At 39.2% G+C, this 26,717-nt stretch overlaps 1 protein-coding gene across 4 annotated transcripts in view; it reads left to right on the top strand.

Moving 5' to 3' along the window:
* The window catches only part of rerea (arginine-glutamic acid dipeptide (RE) repeats a), a 147,477-nt gene that overhangs the window by 41,315 nt on the left and 79,445 nt on the right, over positions 1–26,717 (top strand). Inside the window, exon 1 of one of the 4 annotated variants that reach the window (XM_079589136.1) lies at positions 4,387–5,057. The exons of the other annotated variants lie outside the window; for them this stretch is intronic. The gene's annotated coding sequence lies outside the window, so the exon portion shown is untranslated. Of the gene's footprint in view, positions 1–4,386; positions 5,058–26,717 lie in introns of those variants that run through there. 4 annotated transcript variants of the gene reach the window in all.

The following is a 26,717-nucleotide window of genomic DNA, read 5'->3' as shown; positions in this document are numbered from 1 at the left end:
ATATATATTTTTTAAATATTTAATTGGATACAAGTCTTTTACTTTTTATGCCAGCTTTTAAATATTTGAATAAGCCATTTTTTTGTTAACGTAGACAAAAGCATGCCAGCTCTTTCCCTGAGACCGCTGTAGTGAGTGCTCTTAATATATGTACAATCAGGAGGTGAGTGAAGTAGCACCTGGGGAGATTTGAGTGTGTGTGTGTTTATACCTCTGTCTTGAGCAAGAGAGTTAGAGAGAGCAGAGAAGGGAGGGGTTGCTGCCCTGATGGACTATTTACCACCGGCAAACAAAGAGAAAATTCAAGGCGTCCACACGGGAGCTTCACAGCTATTTACAAATCGGCAAACGCTCGTGTATGAATCCGGCCAAACGCCTGTGTTTATTTTCAGAAATAACCACTCATTTAGATCTGAGTACGAGTTTACGCATGAAGCTGAAAACTAGTCAGCCTGTCAGGGCGGTTTGCCACTCGTCTCTCAGCGAGCTCTGCGCTGTGTAATTACGTGAGAAGAAAGACACATAGACCTCCCCTTCACATTCCCTGATCTAATTTGTTTGCCGAGTGACAGCAACACATCTGGAATTGTGGATGCTTATGTTGCTTTTTCTTAATGTGATGGTTTTTGAATCTAACTGTCCCTTGAAAGATGGATGTTTGAGTTTGTGTAGCTTGGCAATACGATAAATAACCTTGCCGAAGTGTCGCAGGGTTTGAGGTTTCGCAAGTCTGCCAAATATGGATGAATGGCAAAGTAAACAATATAACTATGCAGGGCTTGCCACAATGAAATTGAGCGTTCCTGCCTCACATCAAAAGACTTTTGCCTTTTTCTTGTGCTTTTCTTGTGAGAAAAAGAAAAGGCAACGGCTGCTGAGATCAACCTCTACTTTCAGGCACTCTGGACTACTGTTATTTTGTACCACTTTGAAATGGGCTGTTTCAGGCGGTATCGTTTCCTCAGACACAGGGAGGAACACGCTTTTTTATAAGTAGTGGAATAAATCCTGTCTATCTCTGAAATGGTGTGAAAGATTATGCTTAATTTCTTCATGCTGTTTTTACTGCTCGATAACTTGCCGAACCTCATACCAGGGAATATTTGCTTTGAATGTTTTTCTTTTTTCTGTCTCCCTTCCGCTTGTCTGCTGATCCCTGGTGAATGCATTAAATGAAGTTACTAGATATGAGTGCTTAAGGGGCCAGGGCCTCCCAGATTTGCCAAGGCGCTCAGAAGCTTGGCTCACTCAACCATGTCATCTTTTCTTTCTCGTCGTCTTTTTTTTTTCAGCTACTGGCTGACTTATTAGTATGGCAGGGCATTTTAAGTCTTCAAATACCTTCATTGAAAGACAATCAGGCAAGAGGAAGCATAATAAATCATTCATGTACATCTAATTCTTTTGTTCAAATTCATCAAATCAGTAAAGGAGGAATCTTTATTGGATACAATAAAGGACTTTTATATCTTTCCCTACTTTTAATCACCAAATATAATATGTTTAGCATATTATCAAGCTATTCATTCCTAAAGGAAAATTCCAGGTTCAATACAAGTTAAGCTCAATTGACAGCATTCTGTGGAAAATGTTTTTTTTTTCTGTATTTCCCGATACTTAGATGGTTGATTTAGAGTTTTAGGTGTTGTGTTATGGCAACAAATTTATATTGTGTATAACTTTACTCCAAAAAGTTTAAGTGATTTTGTTCCACACTAAACTCATGTTAATACAAATATAGTTTGCATTTTGTAGCGATACTATTGAAAGAGTGAGTATTTGCGTTTATAGATTGGCCCCATTCATTTATGTGGTATGTGACTCACTGCAACCTTTTTTTTTTTTTAAAGAAAAGAAAGTACAAGTCAAAATAAATTTTTCATGCCACAAACGTTGTAGATTGAGCTTACCTCGTTTTGAACCTGGAATATTCCTTGAATTCTTGTCATCTCAAGCTAAAGCCTTCAATAATACAGTGGTGTGAAGGGGTCAGGGTACAGTAGCTGAGGCATTGTGATGGGTATTGAATGCAGAGAAGAACTGAATAGACACAGTCAGCTTCCCAGATACATGCTTAGGCCTGTAGAATGCAGAATGCTTTGCTTGTAACTGCACCGGTTGTCTCCTTTCATTATCGGTTAATGGTGCCCAACTTGACAGGGCCATGTGATAAACAGAGGAGCTGTGAAATCCTGGAGGTGGAGTTCTCGTCTGCCTGATAATGGGATCTCATCTGCTGTTGCGAATGCCTGCGGAACAGCCATCTGAGTGCATGAAATGCAAAGCATTCACAATTTTGGTTCCCTTTTCAGTCTCGTACAGCGACTCCGAACGGCTTACATTTCTTCCGGACGCCTGGCTTGTTTTCCGCGCTGCTCGATATATCTGTCAGAATGCTGAGCACTTTACAGCATGCATTAGTTGAGAATTTATTAGAGCCATCAGGGTTGTTTTGATTGTGTTACTGAGTGCATTTTGTGAAATACCAGTCGAATGCGTATGCATATTTGCTTTACCATGCCGATCATGAATGTCAATCATCCAGATGAAATGTTTGTTTGCACATAACATAATGATGATTTAATATTCCTCGAATGAACAAGATCTATACATTGTTCCGGCATTCCCCGCGCGGCTCGCAAACACGCACCTTCCGTCGTGATTCATTTCTGAGCACTAATTAACTGTGTGCCACCATGTCAAATTCATTGTTGTGTATTTTTCTCATGAGCCAGTAGCTAATCTCCCATTGGCTGATAGCAGTGATTGGTATCTCTTTGAAAACTGCATTCTCTAAATATCTTCCCTGTGCACAGTGAGGATCTCGCATAAGCAAGTGACTCAGGTTTCCTGTTGGGCACATTGTAAGTGCTATCAGGGCGGCTCGGGGAGATAAATATGGATGCACTTGAGTAAATGTAATAAATACGCCTGAATGTGAAGCTCAAACGCTTTCCAAGAGGGGAGGAGGTAGCCTGCCGGGGTGTGAGTGAGTGTGTGTGTAAGTGTGTACGTGTGGGTGCATGGCAGAGCTAAGGATTGTCAGGAGAAACAGAAGTCACACTGTCTCTGGCTCCCCTGGAGCTGGAAAGCGTTTGCCAGCACTGGGATCACTAGGGACACCTCCTCCTTTTGAAAACCTGACAGGCTACATGGTTTGCAGCACAATAAAGGGCCTGCAGTACACCAAACTCACTTCCTATTGATCTTAGCTGCCTCCGCAAATATAATGTTGGTGGAGAGAAAATTATTCTTACTGTTTTGTGTGTGTTCATTAGATTGTGAGATATTCTACAGCACAAAACATGTCATTAGTATCTGTTATATGAACATGTTTACAATTTCTGAATTAAAAGCCATTTTATTCACTTGTTTTGTGGAGGCCTAAAATCAAACATGTCTTGATGGTGTTATAGCTCAGATTTAAGAGAGAGAGAGGACAAAAAAGAAAAGAAAAAAGTGGGTGAAAAAATTAGCAGGAAGTTACTTTTCTGTCATGTGATAAGAAAACAGTGGACTGCTTTAGACCCACATGAATGTGAGGTCATTTGTTTATTTATACATTATACATTTATTTATACATATTTATTTTGTTCAAACAAGGTTGCTAATTTTTTATATCACATTGACATATTCTAATTAAAAGGTGAATTTTGTTTAAAAATAAAAAATATATATTTAAAAAAAGTTTTAAACCTCATTCTAATATATATTCAAAGTGTAAGGAAAATATTGTATTACTTGATCAGACCACTTGACATTTTCAGAATCATTAAATAAAATTTTGTAGAAAGTGGAATACATGGATTTTTGAATATTTAAAATCTCTGGCGTCCTTTTAGCAATTCTGCTAACACTTGTTAAATTATTTGGATTCTGCATGGAAACAAAAAAAAGCAACAAAGAATGCACGTTTCTTTTTAAATGCACAATTGTGAATACATGCTGCTTCAACGTTGGGCGGAGGGAATCGGAGTAATTAATTCATTATGTGAATATGCAAATGAGAATGAGAGCACCAACGCACAATGTATGTGTAATTTTCACTGGTTGTTTTGTTCTCAGTCCCAATCATTTGGCAGCGAAGCACGGCAATAAAAACGGGGCGTTCATTATTGGACAGTGGACACTGAAAATCAATAGCCGGAATATGTGGCTTATTTGAACGGTAGGATTGGCGTGTGTTTTCTATGATTATCTATTTGTTATTATGAGTGCTACAGAAGGTGGAGTCATCAGCATGGACATTAATATTCCTTACAGCAGCCGTGTGAATCAGGATTCAACGTCTTGCTTACCGATGCAGTTTCTCTACCGTACCCCCACGGTTTAAGATCAATCACGACTCCCGTCCGATCATATGTCGCCGCTAATCATACGAATCCAGTCCGTGTTTTTGTTTTGCTCGCTTTTTAGAAGTGGTGTGTATGTGTATGTGTGTGTTAGTGAGTGTATGTGTGTGGTGGAGGGGAGGGGGGTAATTCTCCTTCACTAGTGTCTGGATAAAGAAAGACTAGGTCAGCCATGTGGATGCGTCTGTTGAACAGCTGAAGAGGAGGAGGAGGGGGTTCTACAGAAAGAGAGTGAGATAGAAAGAGCGAACGTGCTGTGTGTGCATATGAAAGAAAGCGCGAGGAGAGAGCGAGGGAGCGCGTGAGTGTGAGCGCGCGCGTGTGTGAAAAAGGAAGCGGAGTCTGTAAACGCCGAACTCACTGATTTCCTACCCTCCACAAACTCAAGCTTTTGGAGTTATTACACAGCGAAAAGGAGGAGGGGGGACCGCATACGTTCAGAAAACGCGTCCCCGGGCGGTCCGAATGCGAATAAATTAGTAAAGCGAGGTCGTCTTTTGTTGAGGCATTTGCCCCGTTTCTCCTCTGTATGGACAGCGACTCTCTCAGGATAAAGTGTCTACGTGATAGTGCTCAGCCCTCGGCTTCTTGGATTTTGGCCCAGGCCGAGAAGTTCGGCTGGGTCATTTTCACCGAACAGACGTGGAATTGTGTTTGAAGTTGTTTGCAGCAGCCCAATAGGAACTTAGATCATCATACTGGCGGGTGAGTAGTGCCTTCGCGACATTGGCTATGTACAAAAAGAAAGAAGACAGAGGGAGTTTAGAGGTCTTGAGTGGGTGGGAAGGTACATGGGGGGATAGAGATGGAATGTTGGCAATTGCTACAGGCTCAGAAGTTGAAAGCAGCAGCCTGTTTTTTATTGCATGTTTCACTTTTGCTCTCGCTGTTGAAAGAGACAAGCAGTGTGTAATCTTTTTAGGATGTTTTATGACTTTCTAGTAAGTAGTCCATCAAGTTTCAGCCTTCTAACTTGCATCTTCTGTGTAGTTCTTCTGTTTGTTTCCATTTTATTAAGTGAGGAACTCAAGCATTAATTGAATTATTAATGCTCTGGTAGCAGCATAAATGGTGCATTTAAAGTTGGTGGTGCTGAGGATTGAGGATCTTCAATACATTAAGCATGCTGTTTATCTCAGTGTTTAGTATTATCAAACACACTACATCACTACAGTGTGTTTTCTATGACCCCAACCCTGTGCCTTCCTTCACATGTTGGAAGGGACCTTTTGTTTACTGAAAACCCTGGGAGCTGGGGAGGAGAGCTTTTGGTAGACCTGCCTGACCAGTTGGAGTCTACTGTGGGACAGCCAAGTCTGCCTAACTTCCCTTTGTTAAATTGAAACTCATGAACCATGGCCTGTCATGGGAACAAATATGGCTGGTTATGGTCCTCCCAAGCTCATAGTGATGTGTTGTTGGTGAAGAAGAGGGGGTGTACTTTTGGAACAACGGTTCCAAAAGGTTTTCACAGCAATGCCATAGATTAGACGAACAATTTGGGTTCCCCAAAGAACCTTTCAATGATCAGTTCATAAAATAAAAAAACATTTTCTTTGGTGTGATAAACATTTTAATAATCTATAAACCTTTCCCTATTATGAAGAACGTTTTGAACAATGGAAAGGTTCTATGGATATTTAATGTTCTTTATTGAACTACCATATATGCCAAGGATCTTTATTTTTAAGAGTGGAGGTTGAAAAGTCACAGCTTGCCTTATCTGATCTCTTTCTCCATGCTGTGCATGTGCTGGTAGCGTCCTGTATATCGTCTTTGGAGTATTGGTCATACTTGAAAGAACATGTGACTGTTCAGTTCTTAGGGTTAGCTAGCTTTAAAGGATCCATGTCACTTTTTTTTCTCACTTTGCATATGTAAGAGATGTAGCTATTTGTGCTAAGAAGGGCCCACTCTTTTGTGGCCAAAAGTAATCATCCCCCACACTGGGATGTTTTTCCTCCCCAGTTGTGCAGCAACATTGTAATTGGTGTATTTAAAGCTTAGAGGTGGTCAATCACAATGTACGAGTAGTTTTGTAGGTTACCCAAAATTAGAAATCCAACATCAGAGACTCGTGGTCACACCAAAAACACAAAGATTAGGATTACACATTGCTAAAAGATGGAATTGACCAGTCTGGAGACACACAGACATCAGTAATCTGTAATCATAACAACTATGTACAGAGTATCTGTCCTAATCCTTTGGTTCATAGAAAATGGAGAGCGAGAGAGAGAAGAAAAGCTTTTATAAACCCCCGTTACACATGCCATGGCTTTGAGGGTAGCCTGAGGTGAAAGAAATCAAACATTTAGTGAAGCGTCTCCTGCAGAGGAACTAAAGACTACATCAAGGAACAGAATGTTTTCATTGTCTTTTGTTACACTCAGGGAAACCTGTTTGAGCTAGATTACTTTAAAATGCACGGATGGCAAGTTTAATATTTGAAAGCAGCTTGTATGTTTCTAGCACTCGTCCGCCCTTTTTTAAAGTGTTAATTTTTGAATACTACTAATTAGGTGGCATTATGTGATTCCTCCTTGTGATCTCTAATGAACGAGTGTGTTTTCACACAGGTTCTTAACTAGGGATGCTCGTAATTAACTGGTTAACCGACAGTAAGAATATTGACCGATTAATAATATTGGTTAAACGGCTTAAAACGTAATTTTTCAAGATATTTTGAAAACTTTGCTGCATGGTTAAAAAAGAAGAAGAATGCTACCTGTATAAAATTGAGTTTTTGTAAGAAAAAATGGCCCACGCTGAAAGGCACAGATTGTACTACAGACTCTTTAAATTGAGTAGTGCAACTTTTTGTGTTTGGTTTACAAATTTTTTTTGATAATAAACAGGCTGCGATGTCAAGATAGCAATGCTAGAACGGATAGGTTGTGTGTGTGCACGTCACATCTGCGCAATCACTTGAATTGTTTCCTTGTAACAGTGGAAACAACTTAAAAAACTCTTATTATGGTCATACAGAAGATTAAGACATCATCCAAAACTGTAAAGTTACTTTAATTTGTGCACACCCACAATAAAAACATTGTGCATTTGTAAAATAAAGAAAACAAACAAGATGGCGCTTTCTGCCGTCTCGGTTTCCTTTCTGTGATCTTGTTTTTGGAACCGAACTCTGCATATAATACTTGTCGCAGTTTATTTTACTATTATTTTGTTCATCTGTAAATTGTTTAAGTGAAATATGTTGCATATTTATTCCTTTTATAAATATGATTTTATTTTATTTTTTCTCGCTACAGGTGTGTGATGTGACGATGTGTAAATCCTCATGTTCTTTATGCTGCCATTTGCGCATATAAAGCTTAACGCCTGGAAAACAAACAGTTATTTTTAAAGGGTCACAGACACTACGGGTTAGGGAAAAACCCAAAATGAACATCCCTATTCTTAACCCAATTATGTTAAATAAGCTGACAATGCATGTGGTCATGTAAAAGACTCCTTTATTCAGAGTTAGGTCACAAATGTCATAAACTGATTGTCACTGCTAGATTTTTGGCCCTTCGAATTTGCCCCGTTTAAGACATATTATTCAAGTGCATGTATGTGATGTAACAAAGTGTCCTTACTACGGATGCAAGTGCATCCAGACAGAGCGAGCGTTTCGTAGAAGGGGAGGAATAAATATATTGCAAACTCAGACTCTTTCTGCTTGTACTGTTTATTTATTTAAAAATCACATCTTGCATAAAAAAATTGAATACTTTGAGTCAGACACACAAAAGATTAGGTTTTGACGTCACTACTGGGTAATAAGCTGTTTTGGCATTGCTGGGTTATTGGTTTGCATTGGGACTTCATGCTAATTGAGCTGATTAATTAAGCAGAATTTTTTTCAAGTTATTAGCATATCTGTGTGTATGTAAATGTACTCAATGACTGAGCTCTCGTGCTCTTCTTAAATGACTGAATGCTGTATGTTTTCATGTCCGTTATACATCTTAGTGTCGGGCCTTCATTTGCAGTGTGTGGGTGTATGATTAACTGTGTCATTCTTCTCCCTTAACAACTGCTTGCCTCTTTGCTTGAGCAGCCGAGAATGGCTACTAAATGTTTAATGCCTAAGCGCACAATGACATTTAGCCTGTGTTTTCCCTGCAAAAAAAAAAATAGTGTTCATCCTTCTGCGTTAAATTGAATTACTCACATCGCAGAGATGCGTTCTGTGTTATCCTCCACCTTAAAAGCATCAAACGGGCGATACTCGGATCAAAGGCGGTGTGGCAGGGCTGACGGAGGGGTTTCTTCATAGAGTGTGTTGTAGCAGATCATTTGGCGTGCGGTGGCTGCTGAATGTTTGACGGGGCTTGGGTAGGCATGTTATTTAATCTGCTCGCATGATAGAATTGGCTGGTGTTACGTCGCACATTTCTCCTCCGTCTGCTGAGAGAGGCCTCAACAGTGCCGCATCCGTAACGCGGGCCGAGCTATGCGATGTTATGCTTAATGAATTGGAGAAAGGGCAGAGGTAATTAACGTCACGTTTTGCATTGCATCGTGGGAAAACCTTTAGCAAAACGCGTGATTGACTGAAAGCTTATTATTCGTCTAAATTTGTTTCTGAAAGAGATTGGAGAACCGCTCGGATTGTTTTGAATGGTTGCCTCAAGCGTTTTCAGGTTGGGCTTTGTCTCTGTGAACTTGTAGGTAGACTCTCCTTTGTTTACAAGAATGTGTTGGCACTTTCCCCTTGATAATAGATACAGTAACCACAGGCGCCTTGCTCATAGCCCTAGTGACAAAGAGACCTGACACTGTCAAACTATAAACAGCCCAAGCAGCTGAGTTGTCTGAATGCTTCAACAGCAGCAAGTACTAAGAGCAGATTGATATCTGTCTGGTAATAGGCTCGTCTTTGTTTGACTCATTCCTCAGGCTTCACCGGTACACGGTATGGTGTTTCAGCGACACTCTCTTTGTCTTATTTGTTGTTCATTCCTCCGTTTATTCGACCCATGCCCAGGTGGTTGATTTGTAGATGATGAATTTAACCTGATAAACCTGAATCGGTCGGTTTGTGCATTAAACATACATCTTGGGCGAGAATCGCCTTGTTGATGTCAAATAAATGTAAACCTGAGGAGCGCGAGAAGTTAATGGGTATAATTGAAATTGATATTTTTTTAATAAGCCCTAAAGCAGCTGAGCCCTTTGCTCGAGATGTCTCGCACATGTTAAGTGAGAGGGGACATCTGGACCTGTTAATTCTGCACATGGTCATAAAGAGAGGTTAGGGGTCCCACAGGCCCCACTGTTTTCCTGCTCTGTTAGGGATGTCAGATTGGAGTCTTTTATGCTTGCACACCCTTACTAGTATTCACTCTGTCCTTGTCCTTGTAGAGAAACACTCTCTGTGGTGATAAACGTATTATAAAAATGCAGTCCTCACTCAAGTGCTTTCATCTTGAAAAGTATGTTGAGTTGAAGCATTTCTCGCTTAGAAAGGATATACATTTCTTAGACTGCTGGAATGGAGCACAATCTGTCCTGCAACGATTCATATATATCCTCATTTTTTGCTATATGTGTGTAATGGAAATTCTTTCATTATTTTACTCATCGTCATGCCATTCCTTCTCAGTATTGTTATCTTTCTTACATGAAATGCAAATGGAAGCAGAATGTCCTTAGGCAGTTTGTCCATACAATGTAAATGTATGCATTTTTTTTTTAAATGACTTGCCAAGCGCAAAAATACAAAAGTATCAGAATTTAATTTCTGACTTTCAAGCTATCACAATACTGTGATTAATTGTGGTGGACAAGCACTCAAGATCTCTATATTAGTCATGCTACACTGTTAGTAAGGGCCAGTTGAACCACATCTATCTTAAAAACTAGCCTATAGGGACAGAAAGGCACCCTTTTTAGCTGAAAAGATATATGGGAATGCTGCAAACATAAGAAGCCAAGAAATGTCATCTGTATTCTGAAGTCAGGCATGTTGATTTCTTTAGAAGAATATTTCATTTTTAAGTATTTCAATTAATAATGGACTAATCAGCAATTTTGAGGCAGATAGCGGAGTACTTTTCAGTTTCATCGGCTTTTCCAGGGCAGGGGATTTGTTTTTATTGTCGTTTTTTTCCAGGTGATGAGTTGTCTTTGTGTGACACACTATGCACATTGTTCTTTATAAGCCAGGCCTGTTGTTGTTGAATAATGATTGCTTTGATGGATCAAACTATATCTCTGTGAGATCAAATAAACCTTTAGTGCAATCTAACTGCTGGCAGAAGAAAACAGCACTCTAGATTTCACTCCTTGACTCATCCCGTTAGTGTATAAATAGTTTCATTATCAAGTAGTTGAATGTAGGCTGTGTCCAGAAACGTTTGCGGGTGCGAAAATAATTACCTCATCTAGAGAAATATGAGTGCATGAGGGAAAAGGTTAAGAATGAAGTTATATGCCTGTAATGAAAGACCATATGATGACAATCATGTTGACCACATATTAAACAAAAGTGGTATTTCAAAGTTACGAAGGTTTGTTTTTTAGACTATATATATATATATTTAAATATATTTAAGTAGTTATTTTAAATCGTAATAATATTTCACAATATAACTGTTTACTGTTTAATCAAATGAATGCAACCTTGGTGAGCATAAGATACGTCTTTCAGAACCGTTAAGAAATCTTACCGACCCCAAACATTTGAATGATACAGTGTATGTTGTGGGTTGCTTTGGAATAATTTATGAATTTGGAATACTAGTATGAAAAACCTGTATGTTTTTCGGTCATCTATCCATCTAAGTGCAAACAGTGCAAAATAGGAAACATCCAACATTATCACGATGATGTCCATTTTAAAAGTATTTTTGACTTGATTAATCCACAGGGTGTTTTAGATGCTGTTGGAATATTGTCTGTCTTTATCACTGTCTTTAAGTAGGCCAGCCTCAGCACAGGGGTCAATAGCATGGCCTGTAGGGAATTGTGACTGACTTGTTTGACGTCAAAAGATTGGTTCCCTGAAGCAGCGTAATTAACCTTTTAACAAGAATTTCGTGTGCTTGTTTTCTGTTTATAATGTATTGTTTGCTAACCTTTCCTCTGAAATCTGCCATGATCCATTACATTTAAAAAAAAACAGCTGCAAAGAGTAATGAACAAATTGAATTATTTTCAAAATAGCCTCTATTTTCTGCCACAATATTATCATATGAAAGTGGAACGATTGCTTTGGAGCAGACATGAGTAACTTGGACATGGACGTCCTTCGCTTCTCATTACAGTGTTTGCGTCCGCTGAAAGACAAACACGCTAGCTCATGCCTGCAAACCTGTGTTTTAAATTAAGTAGTTGAGATCTTGTGCTTAGACATCTGAGTGTCTCGTTTTGATCTCCGTTTATGTTTCTATGAGGTGAACAAAGCGGGTCGCGGGTCTCGCCACCTGCAAACCATTTTCACTTTTAGTCACCCAAGATGAAAAAAAAAAAGAAACGAGTGACACGTTTGAAACTTTCAAAGGCACCGCGTGACATGCTTGTAGTTTCAGATCTTATTTTGGTGAGTAAACATTTAAAGCAGGTGTATCACAGCTTTATTTATGCATTAAATCTGCTGTTGGCTCTGAATTATACATTAGCCAGTAAATAATGCATCAGCCTCCGCTCCTCAATGATTACTGGCCAAGATACAAATGGCGAGTTTGATGATGATATCCTCGCTGATCGTTTTAGCTAGTTTAGTATCGGCTCCTGAGGATATTTTCTGCCGCTATTGTGATTGGATGCAATTTGAGTAACGGACACGTCACTGGGAGTTTTTTCTCTTCTTTTTTTTGCTTTGTTTGTTTTATTTATCTCCTGCGGTTGAATGCCCCATCAATAGAATGGATGTAGGAAAGGAATGTATTTTCTACACATTTATCCTAGTGAGAAATGATGAAGAGTTTGTCACTTTAAGAGGCTTCGCACATAATTATTGTAGGGCGGCATTAACTAGTTTTTCCTTTTAGCTTGACCTCTGTTTTAGCCTGTGCGACTGGGCTGGTGTCATAAGAGCTACTGACACCTTTGATTTGATCCACTTCATTTGTCATCTCTTGCTCAGGAATAATTACAGCAGTGGCAGGCTGAGCCCTGGGGAGCGCTCAAGCTTATGACCTTTTTGTTCCCTTAAACATGAGCCAGAGACAAAGGCGCAGAAGAGCTGGAGTTGTGATTAGGAAAATAATGGCTCTGACAAGTTAGAGATTAAATTGTAAACAGGCCGCGAGACATATCAATACTTGCTGAGGTAATTGATTTTGCTACCGCGGTTTCACTGGCCGTAACCGGCTGTTAACGCCGCATTAATGAACGGGGGATTTCAGATCGAGGTTAAAACCTCGCCGTACACGGAGACCTTTGCTGTTTGTTTACCCTTGTTGGAGCGAGCCGCGTATTTGTCGTAGCCTTTCACATCATCTTCGATTACAATAAATCGATGAGACCTGAATGGTAACGTTTGAAAATTACAAGCTTGTTGTGCCGTGTGTCATTGGAGGACAAAAAGGAGTGCCAGGGGGGTGGAAACACAAACTGTGGTCATAGAATCAGCTCAATGCTCCTGTTCTTCATCAGAGTGAAGTGGCTCCATCAGAGCGGGAGGGAAATTATACTCTATTGTGGCAATACACCACAATCCCACTCCATTCGCCATTAAGCAGAGCAGAGCTGAGCTATTGAATATTTACATTCCCACTTGATAGCACTACTTTCTATCAGGGATAGGACAGTGATTGCATCCATTTAGAGACATTTGAAACTCTCTTTTCCTTATCCGATCTCAATTGGTTATGTTTGTGAGAATCATTAAGATAGTGTATTATTCATTCGCCATTAGATTCTACTATATTTACTGTAGTGGAAAAAGTATGTGTCTCTGCACATCAGAGCCCACAGGGTTATGCAGAGTAATGGCTGCCGCAGGGTCACGGTGCGGTTCACCGTCGGGCCAGTGTTAGTCATCTGTGTGACACATCATCAGTTAAATACACTATGGTCTCTCCATTCATTTAAAAACTAGATTACACTGTTATGGCTGCTCTACTACAGTAAACTACAGCCATTCTTCTGTATTAACACAGAGAATATTAAAGTAATGCAGTGTTTACATAATAGTAGTTTTAAAACACAGTGCACTAAAGTGCATTATCTGTAAAGCATACAAAGATGTAAATGATGATTATTGAGAAATAGGGTGGAGTTGTGAATGATTATGATTTTTTTTTTTGTAAAGCTTTAGAAATCATGAGGTGTGTATATATGTTTATGAATGTGTGTGTGTGTATTCTCTCTCTCGATAGGTAGATAGATAGATTCTATAGAGAGAGAGAGAGAGAGAGAGTGAGTTTCTTTATGCATTTGCACTTCCATCCATATGGTGGATGGAAGTGCAGTTGGCTGTGTGTGAACTAAGGTATTCACTAAACGTTTATTAGATCTCTTTTCTTGTCTTGTGGAGAGCTACTAGCCCATATGTAGAGGCTCTGTTTGGAATTCAGCCTGTCCGATTTGAACTGACATTCCTCTGGCAGGCCGTTCCCTATTGAGCCTTAAAAAATATGTTTTTGTTGTCCGTCCAAGAATACCTGTGAAGTACTGTAGGTCGGCCCTAGAAGCTTTTGAAGCATGCAGGGTCCACTAGAGATGCATTCACACCCAACAGCAACCACCCACAAGGCTGAGGCATGAAATCTTTTCATCATTATATGCTGTAAGATGCCAAATTCAACCCGAGCCAAACACTCACACAAGCAGCAGCAACAAGCAGAGGTGCTGCTTAAATTTATGTTTGATTTGCTATGAACAACGATTCCATATTTGGCAAAGCTAAGTATCCTATTTTGTTTCAGCTTGGGTGTTCATTTGTTGTGTCAGGAATACTTCCTCTGGCCCGGGCTCTTGAACTTTCTCTACAAAGGAAGGGGTCTTCCTCAAATCAAGTGATTTCATCCCTTTGGTATTTAAAAAAAGATTTCAGTCTTGATAAAACCAGCAGAGCACCTTTTCATTTGGTTATATGGGCACTGTTTCAGTCCTGTCATGAGTCAATTAAAGGAGCACTTGTAGATAATCTGTTTGAATAAACGTCTCTCTTGCTTATAGGGGGAAAATAAAGGGTTAAAGACATGGGTGGGGGGTTTAAAAAATTTGGATTCCTAAGTGCTTATCACCTCAGTACAATCCGCCACTCCGCAAGGATAAATATTTAATGACGGGGAAGCTGAAATAGAGCCCTAACAGACTGGGTAGAAATGGATCTGCTATTTATACGTTATACAGTTCCATAAAGCAAAGGAACGGTTAGATAGCCCAAGGTTATTAGTGTACGTGCTGTTGATTCATTCACGTGTTTGTATTTCTGAGAATCGCCTTGTATATTCAAAGGGAATTTGGTATTGTGCCTTGGCACTGGCTTGTAAAATGGCTGCAGAGAGTCTTGCGGCTTGCAGCGAAGAATTGTAAGATTATCCTAATATTTGTCTGATTCCTTTTTAAAAATTTATCAATTGACAAAGCTCACAGCGTTTCTCAATAGCGAGTATATAATCTTTCCATTCCCATTGGCTAGCAGAGTTAATGATTATAGTTGTTGGCATATGCTTTTACTGAGCTTAGTTTATGTAGTTTTATGTTTTGCAACCGAAGCACAGGCCACTAGGGATCTTCTCTGGATACCATTAAATATTCACTTGAAAAAAATAAAACTATATCGCCTGAGTCATGGTATTACACGGAGACTGTGCGGAATGTTCTGGAGAGCGGCAGTGTTTTGACAGTTGTGCATCACTATTTCTATGGGTCATTCAAATGTCATTAGAAGTGGAGTGGCGCAGCCGTTGCCAAGTTGAAAAACGATCCTCCCCACGTTGTTTATACTCGCAATGATTTGGGCCGTTTTAGTGCAATCGAACAGGTTCCAAAACGCTCGCCCAATGAACACAATGGATTACATTGTGGACAGAATGTTTCCATTGTAGAGATGCAACTCTCTCAGGCACTTCCGAACGGCTGGATTGGATTACCGAACCCTTTTCATGGTCGGTTTAGATGACTGCTGATCAATGGGGCTCTTAGCTTCAAATCTAATTTGTTTTTGGGCTCACTTGGTAATGCTGATCACAGATTATTCTTTCCTATATAAAATTAATCAGGTTACTGATGTATTTTTTCAGACCGCTTGGATTCTCATAGACATTAATTGCAGCAATTCCACATTCATTATTGAATTTTTGATCTGCTGTTGCTGCAGAGGGTTAGAGATGTACAGCATGCGATGGCTCCATGGAGTGATGTGTTATCTCTGCTGAACAGCTCATTAAGATGCTCCTCTTGGTAACAAAGAGTAAATCTTCATCAAATTGTGTTTTTTCAGAAGATAACCAGGCAAAATGCAAACAAAAATGGCTGTGTAAGGCTTTACTAATAATTAAAAAAGAAAGTCTTTGAATGGGATTACATAATTGTTCACTTGATATCGAAAGAGACCTCTGTGATTTAGAGCATGTCTCGTTGTCGCTCTGTTTTCCGTCATACTGTTAGCACAGCTAAGGGGACGCAAGGTGGAAGGAACCTATTTAACAGCGTGATACATGAAGGGAACTGGACATCCGCGTAAAGGAGCGGCTGAAAGAAAGATCGGAAAAGGTCAGGCCACATTTCATTTCAGCCGAGCTTTTTATTAGCTCTGCCCAGTATGCAGTTTGGAGGAAAATACAGTTGCTCAGCAGTCAATGGACTACTCATTTAGATTGACACATGTGTATACACTTGGATGAATGTGGCTCTGTGCTGAACATGCTTGCTCTGTTTATGAGCTTACTCGTGCATTTGCAAGCTATTTTAACTTGGACCCGCACAAACCTTCCCCCTGAGGTTCATTCCTTACCGTGCTGTGGAAGGAATTGTAATGCTCACTAAATAGTGCGAAACCTGTGAATGTGTTGCCGAATAATACTGTGATCATTGCACACTGTTAAAACCTATAAAAGACTATTTCCAGTGCCTTTATACTGTCTGATTCAGCTCTCTTGGGAAATGGAGGCTCTGTGTAAAGAAGTGGCAGGAATTCCTGTTCGCTAATTTGGAAAATTGTTACAGTGTTTTTTACTTTCAGCTGTAATAAAGGTAATTTGGGGCTTTTATTTTCTCAGGCTTGTTGGGGATAGTTTAGACAAAAAACCCTTGACTTGCTTGCTTTCTCGGAACGTGGAAGAAGATAACCTGAAATGTATCATTGTTTTTGTTGTTGTTGGTCCAAACAGTGGAAGTCATGTTAATATGAACTATTGGGAGTTTGCAAGTTGATGAAAATCTTAAAAATTAGCTTAAAAAAAAGATCAAATCTCTCTCTCTCTCTCTCTCTCACTCTCTCTCTCTCTCTCTCTCTCTCTCTCTCTCTCTCTCTCTCTCTCTCTCTCTCTCTCTCTCTCTCTCTCTCTCTCTCTCTCTCTCTCTCTCTCTCTCTCTCTCTCTCTCTCTCTCTCTCTCTCTCTCTCTCTCTTTTAGGTCAAAGAGGTTCATCTTATAAAAAAATAAATCATTTTTTGAAATGAAAAATTGGGAATCCCCCTTTTAAGCTATCCATCAGCTCTTTTACAATAAACACACTATAACCTGGTGCCTCTGTGAAACGTTTTGACTTCAAATGCGCTTGCTCGACTAGAAAAGCCACGTTGCATGAACGGCAGACCCCCGCTCTCCTCTCCCGCCTCCCACCATGCTTTGTTGTAAAACACCGGGGTGTTTTAAGAGTCTGTATTGTGCGAAGGTACCAAAATGCTGCAAGCGGTAATCTAATATATTACGGCTGTTTTTCCAAAATGATGAAAAATCATCAGGCTTGTGTTTTCTGGAAGCCTCGTAACACTATCAGTTAGGGATAAAGTCTCCATTTCACACATGAATGCGTTACGAGTTAATCTCCCGCCTGCCACTGTACACTGCTTTAAACACAACCCTGAACCCGGAGAGCAGTGAGCATTGGCAGCCTGCTGTTTAGATGCCTCCCTCTTGTAAACACTTGTTTGTTTTTTTCTCTAAACAGCTGCTCTTTTACGTCACTATGTTTAAAATAAAAAGCAGCAGGTCTGGTGTGTATATAGGTTGATAAGTGTGCACTCTTCCTGGGAGCTGCGCGCCACACTAAAACGGCAGAATGGTAATAGTTCTAGTCAATGCATGTTTTATGAGCTGTCCAGAGAGGAGAGGGAAGCTCTGATCCTGCTTGTTTCAGCAGCGTTTTCATTACCCTCCAGTCACTTCCCCTCCTGCCTGCCGCTCCAAGGCAAGGAAACAATCTCAAATCATTTTTACAGTGCTGCACATTTGGACTATACTGCATCAGTATTATAGAGAGCAGTGATTTGATATTCCTCCAAACATTTGAGCATCCTGTCTTCTCAAAGATGTCAAGGATGACAAAGGTTTGACACTGTAGGATCTCTCAGGCAGACTTTTTTTCATCCACTTTAAACAACAGTGTTTTGTGTGGCTTGCAATGGAAATAGGACTGGAAAGTTTATATTTATATTTGAGCTGAGTTGCCTTAAATGGAGAGGTGGAGTAACAAAGAGGGTGTTATTCAGACTAGAGCCTCTTAAAGACTGTCAGGCTGTGGGTTTGGAGAGGTGGCTCATCCAGAAACAAAAGCCGCTCCTAATTAGTGGTAATACCGTCCTGTGGTATCTGGGGTGGAGGTGCTTTTGGCAGAGCCGTTACGCGTGTTTTTGAATGCCCGGCTTGTTCGAGAGACCATCTGCCGACGGTTGCCAGTGTTCAAAAAAAAAAAAAAAAAAGCGCCACTGCCAGATAACTAAATAATTTAGTCTGAAAATGGTCTGACGCATTGACCTAATGGCATCGCCGCTGCGGCCTCATCATCTTTAACCTTATGTTCTCGAAGATGAGTTTGGAATAACGTTGCAGCGAGAATAAATGAGGTCCTGAACAATAAGCCTGAGCTGAGATTTCTCCTCCAGGCCCTGTGTTTCATGTGATGATTAGTTGGGAGTTGGAGTTGGGGGGGTGGGGTGTGACGCAGAGCTGAGCCCCCCCTCTCTGTGGGTGTCTGTCAGGACCAGTGCTTCCCTGAGACCTCCCTGCTTTCACTCTGAATGAGGCTCTTGATCAACTGACTACATTTAGATATCATCTTTTTAGGGCTGTCGCTAACGATTATTTTGGTAATCGGTCGATTATTTTGACGACGAAACGATGAATCAGATTGTTTGTGCGTGGTAACAAAAATAGACCTAGACAAAGACCTAAGCCTTTAAAATTACTTTAAATACATGATAACCAGCTGAATGTACATTATCCCTTAATTATCGGAGAAAAAACCCGACAGGATAAGAAGAACCCTGACGCAAAGCGGAGGGGTCTTGCATCACTCTGAAGGGGTTTATTCTGAGATTCTGAGATACCCAGATGACATAAATAATTGTACACAAAATATTGATTTGAATTTTAATATTTTATTAGCTCATCAAACACAAAACTTCCATGAAGAAAATCCGTTACTAGCAAGCGTATAGCGCTGACTTCAGTTGCCTGGAGCATGTGCTGTGTGTTTTTACTGGTTGTTATCGGGGGATAAAATACCCCTGGATGACCAATCAGAATCAATTATTCCACAGAGCCGTGTAATAACCTAATGCAATATACAATAGGCAATAATATTTGGTTAAAAAAGTATCAAAAGTAAGTAATCGGGTACTCATATGGTTTTATAGAACAACACCTGGGCGCCAACAGCCAGACGCATGTAAACTACACGCATGTTCATAATTAAAGCACATATATTAAACCCACAGGATATATATATTTTTCATTGAATCACAACCTTAGTGAATTCACAATAGCACTATGCTATAGAATGTTATTTAAATTGTTTTAATACATTGTGCAGCCTTAGAAAACTGTAATAATGTGGTTCATGGATTCTCTTCTGTGTAATGCGGTACTTCTGGTATTTGCCAGTTACTCGACACAGATTTTTTTTTTTTTAAACGAGTACTTAAATTTAATCAAGGAATCGTGACAGCCCTACATCTTTTAGCTACAAAATTATAAAACAAATCTTGCTTCACACCATGCTAACAGTCTTTCTACGTCAGCTATTATGCTGATTGTATTTTGGTTGAGGGGGGGGGTAAGCCATTCAGGCGTCATTGCTGCACAATCTGAATCTTTTGATACAGTGAATGGGCTTTTGTAAACTGCTGCATTCGCATTAGATTCATTGTATTGTGAATCAAAGCATATCAGGGAAGGTGGGGAAGTGCAATGTTAATATCTTCTCTATCTAGGATAGATTTAGAAAGTGACGTATGTGTTTATCTGCCATTGATTGAGTATTGATCGCACATGCTCGGGAGAGGCCAAGCCGAGCGCGTCTTCTGCAAACGCTGGATCGGCTTGTTATTCTAGGTTTACCCACCTTAAATACTACCTCAAAATATGTATTGATCATTTCATAATCATTTGCATACCCTCATTCCCTTTTTATGGAATGTAAAAAGACATTATAGCTTTATTGATATCAAAATTGCCTTACATAATTTGGCCACTGGTAGGATATTTTAAAGGGATAGTTCATGTAAAAAAAAAATTTTCACACGTCGTTCCAAACCTTTGTGACTTTCTTCTCTGGAACACACAAGAAAGATATTTTGAAGAAGAAAAAAACCTCCATACAATGAAAGTCAATGGTTTCCAAAACAGCACTGAACCCCATTGACTTTCATTGTATGGACAAAAAAATTCTTCACAACATCTTTTGTGTTCCGCAGAAGAAAGAAAGTCATACCGGTTTGGAACAACATGAATGTGAATAAATGGTGACGTGATTATTATTTTTTTCTTTTTCTGAGAACTATCTTGTTCTTGTGTTCGCACTTCTCCAGTGTTGATGCTCCCTTTAGAAATGCTCGTTGGCTACACGACCAGGCTAAAAGCACAGTGATGGACTGTCCAGACATCCCCCCCCACCCTTTCTGCCACACGGACAAACTAGTCTGAAAGCCCTCAGTGTGGTTTGCACTGTGTTTGTGGCTTACAGTGTGAAATGAAGTTACTCTCAGGCACGATGCTGATAATAGACACAAGTGCTGATGGGGAGCCGGCCCCTACGGGAATTGTGCAGAGGGAATACACACTCGTACACAACCACTTACTTACATACTCGGATTGCTTGGAGCCTAGCCTTCAGCCTCTGGTTTACTGACTCCTCAGGGCTCAGATTAGCCCCTTGATTTCTGTATATAAATCAACAACATGTGTGTAGTTACATGCTACAGAGATACACCAAATTAATTTCCAGCCAGTGTTTGCGGAAGATGCCCTCATGAGATCTTAATCCGACAGTATATTAAAGAAGAGTGGTAGATGTTGATTAGATAATATAAACATTAAAGAGGATTTTATTTTCCTGAAACGTATGTGCATATTATATCAAATCAGGTCTCTTATTTTATAAGCATATATATTGTGTATTAGCCTTATATGCATATTGATACTACTTACAAGATCTCAGAAGTCACAAAAGTCTCTGTTTATGAAGGCTACATTAAATGTGCAATAGGGGATCTGGGAAATGCTAACTTTAGCCTGCTAGCATCCCACCCTCCCTGCAAATCGCCGTCCAAAGCCATGCCTCCAAAACACATGAACGCGCACAGACCAGAAGCGAGATGACCAGAGACAATGTCATTTGATTACATCATGTGTCATTCACCGGTGAGAGAACTTAACAGGACAGTGAGTAAGAGTACTACAATAACGAACGTAAACGACTGTTTGCCTGCCATTCTCACTCTGTCTGCACAGTGTATGTGAACGTGCTGATGACTTATGATGTTTGCGTGAACAGGCTGTGCAGTGGTATGCAAACACACGTTGACTGACAGATAACACACGTTATCATTTCATTCGGACCGAATGCAATGATTGAACAAACATTTTATGGTCCTACACCTTCCACAGAGGATATATATTTGTAAAAATACATTTAGACTAGGGCTGGGTGATAACAATGACTGGTATGCTACTGTTTTTATTATTGCTTGACACAAATTTCACAATTTAAATTCTTGTGATTTGATTCTGATCTTGATTCAATATCGATTCCTTTGGATACATAATATTAGGTACAGTAGATATTTTAATGTGGTGTTAATTTTTCTCCCAAAAAGAATATCTCACTAATGCTGTAAGCATACTGAGCCCTGTCAGCTGGTATGATTATTAAAGGTTAAAAATAACATCTCAAATTGAATATAATGCGTTTTTTACAATAATGTTATAATATTTTAATGATATAGGTACAATTATAATTAATATGTAATATAGTTATCATATTTAGCAAAATCCTCCTCTATAGCTTTTTTTTTTTTAAGTCCAACTAAAGTGCTATGGTCATTAAATGGCTTTCCTGAGGTAAATGTAACATTACGTGACATTGTTCTCCAGCTGTTTTATGGACCTCTTTCCGCGTTTGAAAAACACTGATCGATCGATTTTATTACATTACCGGTAAGTTGAACTGTATCTTTCAAATTACCTATTGATCATTCGTGTTTATTTACTATTAACTAGTAGTAAAGAGTAACAGATGATCGGTTCACGATCTGTCACGTCACATTTACAATGTGTTTATTGTTTGAATTTCGTCATTAAATTGACTGAATCTGAGAGCTGAGAATTTGTTTCATATTTGTCTGTCAGTGTCCAGTCTTACGATGAATTCGTGAGAGTTGACAGCCCTGGAGATTCAGTTTGTAAATGTTTTGGCGGGTGTGCATTTGCCATGTTGTTTGTGTATCTCTATGGCAAACACTCTATGTTCAGAACTACGGGAGCCCAGAGGGGAGCGTCGGCTGATGTTAAAGAGAAAACCGATTTTCATTCGAACAAGTCGACGTAAACTACACATTCGAGTTAATCGATAAAATCGATGTATCGCCCAGCCCTAATTTAGATCGATTAACATTGCTATCAGGATATGAGGAGACTTTCAACCAGCATAACAAAAACAAATCTGTAGAGAATCACCTATTCCAACTTTAAAGGAACAGAATGCATAGTAGTTAGGCTGTGTATATTATGAGTTTTTATAGCGTTATGCTTTGAAGGAAGGCCTTTTCTTTCATTATTTAACTTAATGGAACAGGCTGGGAAATGCTTAAAGATCCATCAGCCTGTCTACACAATTTAAAACTCAGTAAAAACAGTTCCTGTGTGGAGAGGGTCCTCCACCGTAATACACGTCCATATCAATAAAGTAGACATTCATCGAGGAGCACTGAGTAATTGTTGGGAATAGTCAGTAGTGGCCATTAAAATTTAGAGTATGCTAAATTTTAGTCAGTACAATCTCTTTCAGCAGGAACCGTTTCAGAATAAATGTGTGCCATCAGATAAAGATGACTGTTATTAGCAGACTGATGGTGTGAGTCAGGAATTTCAGTACGGATTATACATGCTTGTTCTGTGTCATCATGTGAAACTATTAGAATTGAACTGCTTCAAGTCATAATTTCACACAATACAGAGTCAGTGTGATGCTTTCATCAACAATAACTAAAATCTGGTGGAGAGTTAACAAATGGATTTCTGTGTTTTTGTTGTTGTTTTTGGAGTTCTGCTTCAGATGTCTTATTTATTTATTTATTTATTGAGCTTTTCACTTTGGCAAAATAGATTGAAAACAGCTTTGTTAAAATCAGAGTAGCTCTCTTGGATGAGCTTTGAACGAGACATTTGTCTGATAAATCTCAGTTACTCGAATTGCAGATAATGTTTTGTTTGATATGTTCCAAGGCTAATCTCGCTTGCCGAAAGCAATCACATCAAACGTGTATTTCACAACTTCCATCTGGAAAGCTTTCGGTAATTCGCGCCAGTCAAATGTCTGCATTTTGTAATACACCGTTTCTAACCAGTGATCAGGGATCTCCAAAAAAATTTCCATATAAGTGTGTCGCTCACTCTCTCATTGCTGTCTGCTCATTGACTTTATTTATCATAAACAGTCTTCGACTAAATTTGCAAATTAATTCCGGTTTGTGTGGAATGGATCGAAGCGTTGCACTTTTTACGTTCCCTGTCACACAAAACTAGAGCAAATGCTACTGGCTAGTATGGCAGCGTCGCTTAATATGTTTGTGTTCATACAGGGTTTTGTTTTTTACAAGCTTGATAACCGCATTTTATAACCGCACTGGCCCCTGCATGTTTTCAAGACTCACAGCCGCATTTTTGACAAACCCGCGCTGAATGAATGGAACTGCACTGGACAACTAGTTGTCTCCCACGTCATATAATGTAAGAGCCACACTGAACTGTATAATCATGATGGGTTTGAAATGAAGGAAACATTTCAAGACTCGCATTGCTGTCAATCTTAAAAAGTGACACTGAATGTAGCCATCATGGTTATTTGTATTACTGATAGATGCCTTTTAATTCTTGGCACTTTGATTTTACATTGGAATTTTATGATTTAAAAAAAACAAAAAAACATAGAGAGATGAATGGCAGAGTTTACGGTTATTTATTGGTAGGTTAACTAAAGGGTTAATCGACTGATCAGAAAATAATCAATAGATTAATCGATTATCAAAATAATTGTTTGTTAAATGAAGCACCTGGCAATACGGGTGTCTTGGGGAAATAGCATTTGTGTTGCCTGACCCTTTATTGGCTTTTGCCTTAAATCACAGAGATGAATGCGTCGGCCTATTGGCGTAATAGGAGAGTGATTTAGGATGAATAAAACATGCAGCATGAAAGAGTAATGTTGAAAAAGGAGTGTGTTTTGTAATAGAGCCCTGCTGTGTGCCCATTGTGAGGTGATGTGTTAATAGTGGCAGAGCAACTGTGTGGTTGGAGGGGTGAGAAGGTCTAATTTATCCGCTGCTCTGAAGGAGAAATGTATTTTTATTTAAAACCTCCTGGCTCACACCCCTTGACTTCATTGCAGTAATGGAAATGGTAAAATAGGTGCTGTTGGCTGAGACCCCTGAAGCTTTTTTTATTTTTTATATATACCGGCTTTCACAAATGGCTGATTTTTCTCCCTCCCTGCCTCTCTCCCTCCCTTTTCCATTAAGACAGCTGGTATCTTTCAAAAGGTCCTGCTCTGGTGATTGATGTGTAATGGCTTCAAGCCTCACCTGCCCCACAGCGCGTTATTCATCTGTGGGCAGTGTTGAGGGGAGTACTCGCCATTGCTTAATTGGTCCTGGTCACCATTCAGACGCCACATGAACTGATGCATTGTTGCTGGTCAGTGCTGTAAACCTCACTGCAGCCGCTGCTTATCACTGGTTGCTAATGCTCCTGTTGGTATAAATAACACACTCTTTACATGTGAGAAGGTGTGGATCGCTGACCTTTCTGCAGTAGTAATTTATTAATCATATGGCACAAGGTTGTACAACACTCGTCTCATGGAGTCGAGATGCAGTAAGGGTTTTTATTAGGCATGCACCGATACCACTTTTTCCCGATACTGATACTTTCCTTTTTGGTACTTGATGATACCTGTATTTTCACTGCATTTGTCATTTTTGGGTAGATAAAATAATATGAATCATATTAGTTGGCTTAATTTGATTAACTATATATTTCCTTCAGTTATTTTCATTCTCATTTAAGCCTGCTAAAATGTATTGTATGAGCTTCTGCTACTATCATATTTTATCTATCATTTAATAACACAGCGCATATTTAGAGCTGCTCCAGCAGGGCTCAGTGCTAAGGATTTGGGTCAGTGGTTCAAATGTTTAGATACCAGTGAAATATCACAACTCTCTATTCCAATTTTGATTCTACAGCAAAAACTACTAGCCTAATTAATGTAAATTGAAAACATTATTAAAGACAAGAAAGCAGTCAGTAATAAAATAAGAACAAATAATCACATTGCAAATAGCACAAATACAATAGAACATAGAAAGGCTACAAATGAAATAAACTGTGTTTTTGGGGGGTTTCAGGTAGGCTAGGTCTAACAGTAGTTTTCAGGTACAGAAATTGAATAAAGTAATCAAATGTGAAATAACACTGCATATTCATCACTGTAAATTAAATATAGATGGATTTCAGTGAGTGATTTATTTGTCCTTTGTTTGATTAACATTAAAACAGAGCAGCAGGTTTATTAGACTGCTCCCCCTTTAAGACCGAATGCAGTGCAATGCACGGATCCAATATACTGTTGCACATTTTATTTCTCAAGTGTATACGTTCACTTAAGGTATATCCGACTATGTTTACCAGGATACTCGCCAAGACGTTTGTTTTTACATAATATAGTCGGAATTCGTCCGTTCAACCACAAGACGTGAAAGAGAATTCTATTTAGTATTTGCGCGGTGTCTGATGCCCAGCTTTCAGGGTGCGCGGTTCAGATGTTTGCGCACAGAGAATGCCGTGATTACTGTACCTCCTTCCTGTAATAATTTAGGGAACCACTTGTTATACATCAAGTAACAGTTCATGTTTTAGTTACATATACGATTTAGTTCTAATCCAAATTATGCATGTGTGCTGACTGAGTGAACTATCAGCAAACAAGAGCTTTCAACAGAAGTTCTCTCTCTCATATCAGTTAATGTTAATACATGCCTCGTTTTACTTTCATTTCCATATTCGACTGAACTACAAACTTTACACTGATGTCTGTGAAAAAGGGATGCGCTCACTTGTTAATAACCACATTTTCTTTTTATATATTATTTTTATTTTATTAGATGATGTGTTTATTATTTACTTTTGTTTACACTTGTAATCAGTTACAGTTCTAATTGTATACTATTTATAATTTTTGAAAGCTAGTATACATTATATTTTCTCATCCAACAATTTGAGATTGACTGACTGTCTAGATTTTATTAATTTATTTTATTTTTTAGCATTGGTGCATTAATTACTGTACTTTCATCCTGTGTCTTAGCTGTTTGCACGGTAAAACCTTCCGGGAAAATAATTCCATGTTTTTTGCCGTCGTGTCACACATCTCATTGTATTTAAGCGCCCATAATGCAATGGTTGTTTTTTCTAGTGAAAAAAATGTGATGTGTTTTGATGATCTTGCTCTCTGGCTGGCTGTATTTGAACACCAGAATTTGTCCTATTTAAACGCCCCCTAAGAAACATGTCTGATCACTGTCTGATGAACTCAAAACTGGTCTAATTTTGCAGGACTTCTTCACTGATCGTTTAGGTTGACAAAATACATTTTAGCAAGCAACCCACTGTCTAGTTGATTTTATGGTTTATGTATATTTTTATGTGTGTTTTTGTGTGTTCAGGCTGGCGGTCAGCATGGTA

This window comes from Phoxinus phoxinus, assembly GCF_949152265.1.
Source record: "Phoxinus phoxinus genome assembly, chromosome: 18".
Classification (NCBI taxonomy): domain Eukaryota; kingdom Metazoa; phylum Chordata; class Actinopteri; order Cypriniformes; family Leuciscidae; genus Phoxinus; species Phoxinus phoxinus.
Note: the sequence above shows the minus strand (reverse complement) of the source record. Positions and strands in the feature narration are given on the sequence as shown.